We start from the raw sequence: 5,651 nt of genomic DNA on the forward strand, positions 1-5,651 counted from the left end.
TTTCATTAAAAGAATATATATTGTCTTGTATTCCTTAAATTGTTCTTTAGCCGTGTTGCATGTGGTTAATATTATAGATATATAAAAAAGAGTTCGTAGGTAAATAGTGTTATAGGTGCAGTGCCTACATCAACAAAGAGTTATAGGGAAAAAGTAAATTGAGATATTATAAGAAGGTGATCGACCCTAATCTTGAAAATCAAAATTATCTTTCTACCTTGACAATTATTAACAAATTAATGAACATTGTCAAGATAAGAACTAATTCTCATGAGTTTCATGGTGAAATTGGGTGTTGGTCAGTTCCCAAAATGCCATGGAATGAAAGAGTTTGTCAGCTGCGAGATCCTAAGAGAGTTGAAGATGAAAAACACTTTCTCTTAGATTGTCCATCTTATACTCAAAATGGATCTAATCTTCAAAATGTTTTTCACACTAAACCTTCTTGACTAAGTTAGTAAAATTATGGTGTCTCGAAACACTTCTCTCACTTTTTTTTAACATAAAAATTCTGATTATTCTCTTATCTCCTTAATGTGTAGTAGACCATATAAATCTTAGTGAAAGTTAATCAACACATCACATTCACACTCTCTCACACGCTTGAATTAAACATCTATACATGTTTATTAAAAAGTAATTAAACATCTATACATGTTTATTAAAAGGTAATTAAAACAAAATTAATAGATTTTTTTTTTTAATTTATTACAATTATTTTCATTTTAATAAAATTAAAGATTTTTATTTTTTTATTAGAAACTAATAATATAATTTTGGATCGAGATATCTTAATAAAAGGCATTTACCTAGTCAACATAATAATTTTACTTCTAAATAACTAAAACATTTCATTTATAAGAATTGAACTTAAATAAAAGAGAACTCACTTCCTTCACACAACCAACCAACTTTAAAGTTTAAGAGTTTGAAATCTTTTCCAACTACATCCATTAAGAGATAGCTCTTGAAAAGTTAAATCCTTTATTAGATTTGAACTATGCCTATTATAAGTTGGATCTAGGTTAATTCCCATGAGTTTTGATACATATATATATAATGGTGAAACAAAAGTTTTTGGAAGTAAAGAAAAAATATTCTTACATCAAGATGTACATGTACATTTTATATTTAGATAGAAAAGAGATTTGTAATTTTTTTATTGGTTTAAATTGAATTATAAAATTAAAATATAATATTTTGAAAAATTATAAAAGATTAAGTAAATAAAATATACAATGTCATTAAAACCATGCACATCTATAATAATTCTAGAATATTGTAGAATGTAACTTGTGTTAGAGTTATGAAAAGTTATAAATTTGGGTGGGGATATTGTATGTATCATTAAAGGAAATTAGTTTTTTAAAAATATTTTAAAAACAATAATTTTACTACATTTATAAGTTTAATGGAGAAAACTGGGTTATTTATTAAAAATAATAAAATAAAATATTAAATCAAAATCTAATAATAATAATAAAATAATTTTAAATAATTTAATAATGTAAGAAAATTAAAGGTGTAGTCTAACTTGCCATTATTTTGTTTTAGAGTTGGAATTTAGCCATAAAATTTTCAACAAAATTGTGGTTTTTTTTGTTGTTTAAAATTTATTTTTGAATGTATAAATCACTTCAACATTTTGAAAAATCTAGAAGCATTCCGATTATATAGATTTTAAATATCAAAATTGTGATTTCGACAAATCTCTACAAGATAACAAAATTAACTAAAAAATATGCAAAAAAACTAGAACTTAAAAGATTTAAATTACAACATAAATAAACTATAATAACTTAAAACACAAAATAATTTTATAAGAATGGATTGCATCTAAATCACTTTAAAATAGAAGGATTAAAATAGGAGAAAAAATCATAATAAATAAATAATTATGATAAATTTATCAATATAAGGAAATATAGGATGAGTTTAAGGGGTTTACAATGGTTAGTCAATGAATGTATTGTTAAGGCACTTTTTCAGTAATGGTTATTCATCAGAAACTTCGTGGGTGTCTCACTTACCTAACCCTTAACTAGAAATTATAATGATAGTGGTGGAAATCAACTTACTAAATTGTTTTAATAAAATAATAACTAGCATTTGCACCAAATGTTGCAAAGGAAACCTCGTAAGGCATAAATTGAGGAACAATCGTCACATGGGAATAGGAAGCAGCAGTGGATTGCCTTCCTGATTAAACAGGGTTTCCAAGACTAAGCCAGTACCAATCCACAGAGATTCATTGAATTCAACCAACTTGTGTCACGTGTACTTAAAGAAATAAACCAGTTTCAAGCTGAAACTGCCTCAAACTTTCTGATTCAAAAGTACACTGACGCAGGCTTGGTTTTCATGCACAAGTTGTATTTAACCAAAAAATACATATCAAATAAAAGGGGCATCAAATTTAGATTTGTAAATAGAGATTAGAGAGTAATTTTCACTCTGTAACCAGCATACCTGAACATTAAGTACTGACATATTTTGCAGGCTAAGAAAGAGGGAATGGATTTTTAGAATACAAAGACTTAGACATGAAAATATTGTTATTGAATCCTCTCAACACTGGACATCTGTGTAAGCATGTTCTAGTTGTTTGAAAAGGGAAAAGGAGTATTCTTGTGAATAAGGGAGAGAGTAAAATAAACTATTCTGTTCTTTTTGCTTTTTCTTGTACAGAAGGGGAAAAAAATTCCATGGCTAGCCCATCACCATGATCATCATTTCTGTGACTCCAAACCTTGACCCTCAACCTCTATTTCAAGAAGCAAGGCATAAACAACACTATTCCCTAAGCCAAACCCGTGAAGGGTAAGGTATAGGCACCCCTATATGTCAAGTCCCCAAGCTGTCAACTGCCTCTAATTGGTATCATTCTTGGATAGAATTTAGAGGGGGATGGTGTATTTTGTTTGGTCAAAGTCACATCAAACGTTGGAGGTTCCCTTTAGAAATGGTGAAAAAATTATGAGAAGGGGATGGATATTTGTAGTGAACTCAGGTTGGGAGGTTCCCTGGGAGTTCTTGAAAAGTTTGATGCGAAAACAACTCCACTATGAATGTTGCTCAAAGCATGTTGGGCTTCTAGTAGTCTTTAACAGGAAACAATTAAAAAACCTATGATATGTGGGGCTTTCCTATAAAGCAAGATCTCTTGAGAAGAGCATTAGGAAGGACTACGATAACAACGCTGTTGCATGCTCTCCATGCTCTAAAGAAAGGGAAGTCGATGATCTTTTTTTCCTTAAAAAAATGTTTTTCATCCTGAAAAATTGACATAGTTTTGATGTTGCAATCACCAATTTCTTAGACATTATGGTATCACATGCACCTGCATATTGATACCCACATTCAAAATATATATTTAGATGTTACAAATACAAAGCATGATAAGTCCATAGAATTCTGAAACATTGCCACATTGCCATAAATTCAAAACTGATGACCAGAATATTTGAATAGTCACTAAGAGATCCAGTATGCTCTCTTCATTTCCCAGTATGAATATTTTAGTTTGAATTCAAAATTAATAATGATAAAATTCAATAGAGTGATCTTTGTTTCTGGAGCTTTGACCACTTTCTCCACTTAGACTCTCATTTTCCTACTTCTTCTAAACACCTTTTCTCTTGCATCACCATCATACTCACCTCCTTTTACTTTGTCATTATATTTTATATTTTGAAACTAACACTAAGCCTGCATGGCAGCATGTAAATAAAACAAAAAGTAAAGTGAATTGATCAGGAATTATGTTTGATTGCTGCATTTGTTTTAAGAGAGCAAGGGACTCCTTAGAACAACCATGCATTGCATATCCTGAAATCATTGCATTCCATGAAACCACATCTCGTTGATGGATATTGTCAAACAAAGATCATGCCTTCTTTATGCTGCCACATTTGCAAACATGTCTACAAGGATATTTGCAATAAATACATGAGACTAAAATTTTCATTTTATTATTTCCACATGGATTTCCTTGCCCTGATCCAAAGCTGCCAAGTTGGCACATACTGGGAGGGTGCTGGAAAAAGTATTTGTGTTTGGCTTCAAACCCACCACTTGCATTTGTCGAAAAAGCTTCAAGGCCTCATCACTGTGTCCATTCTATACATACTCTCTCATCATTGTTGTCCATGGTACAATATTTCTTTCAGGCATTCGGTCAACACAGCTTTGTCATTTTCTATGCTGTCACATTTTTCATACATGTCAACAAGGGCACTATTAACAAAGACATCAGACATAAATTCATTCTTAATTATCTTTGCATGGATCATCATGCCTTTGTCTATAGCTGTCAAGTTAGCACAAGTAGATAAAACACTAGCGACGGTATTTAAGTTTGGTTTCAAACCTACTGCTTGCATTTGTTGAAACATAACAATTTTAACCAAATCTGCATGAATGTTTTAGGTTTTTTGGTGTGACCTATCTCAAAAAGGAATCCGTAAACCTCTTCATTGACCTCAATCCAGGGTTATTTTTACCCTATTTCCTTTCATCTTCTTCTGCATCTTGTCGATGCCATACCACCTACCCACTTATGAAGGTGTGGCATCATTGTGATCCAACTCAATAAGGCCTTCTGCCACTTACTCTCTTATGCAGCAGACATTTTGGTAGAATAAAATTGAAGGATCCAGTTTTCACTGTAGTGGCAGAAGGTTTGCAACCATCATTCAACATCAATACAGAAGGTTTGTTCCTACCATCCAACATCATTCAGCACAAGCCTTATGTCTGGGAAAACCTTGCAGCCTTGACTTGTCAACACAATTTAGCCAACTTTGAATAAATGTTTTGGGTTTCTTTGCATGACCTGTCTCAGAAAGGAATGCATAAATCTCTTTATTGACTACAGCCAGGGTTCTTTTCTACCTTATTCTCTTTCATCTTCTTCTGCACCTTGTCGATGTCATCCCACCTGTCAGTTTTTGCATACATATTTGGCAGTACAATGTAGGGTGCAACATCATTTGGGTCCAACTCAATAATGCGTTCTGATGCATACTCTCTTAACTCTATGTTGGTGTGGAGTCTACAAGCACTGAGAAGGGATCCCCATATAGTAGCATTTTGCTTTATTGACATTTTGTTAATAAAGTCATGTGCCTCATCCAGGTGCCCAACTCGGCCAAGAAGGTCGGCCATGCAGCCATAGTGCTCCATTGTAGGTGTAATGTGATAACGTTGCCTCAAATTATCAAAGTATTGCCTACCTTCCTCCACTAAGCCTGCATGGCAGCATGCAAATAAAATAGAAATTAAAGTGAAATGATCAGGAATTATATTTGACTGCTGCATTTGTTCTAAGAGAGCAAGGGACTCCTTGGAACAACCATGCATTTCATATCCTGAAATCATTGCATTCCATGAAACCACATCTCGTTGATGGATATTGTCAAACAAATATGGATATTGTCAAACAAAGATCGTGCCTTCTTTATGTTGCCACATTTGCAAACATGTCTACAAGGGCATTTGCAATAAATACATCAGACTGAAATTTGCATTTTATTATTTCCACATGGATTTCCTTGCCCTGATCCAAAGCTGCCAAGTTGGCACATGCTGGGAGGGTGCTGGAAAAAGTATTTGCGTTTGGCTTCAAACCCACCACTTGCATTTGTCGAAAA

General features: G+C 32.5%; 1 pseudogene; it reads right to left on the bottom strand.

The window, feature by feature from the left end:
- Positions 1-4,863: 4,863 nt before the first annotated feature.
- LOC149213559 (pentatricopeptide repeat-containing protein At2g03880, mitochondrial pseudogene) lies at positions 4,864-5,379 on the bottom strand (annotated as a pseudogene).
- Positions 5,380-5,651: the final 272 nt, after the last annotated feature.

The sequence above is a fragment of the Pinus tabuliformis genome, chromosome 1_1 (assembly GCF_031772625.1).
Source record: "Pinus tabuliformis cultivar Carrire ecotype Pingquan chromosome 1_1, CPIR1, whole genome shotgun sequence".
Taxonomy (NCBI): Eukaryota; Viridiplantae; Streptophyta; class Pinopsida; order Pinales; family Pinaceae; genus Pinus; species Pinus tabuliformis.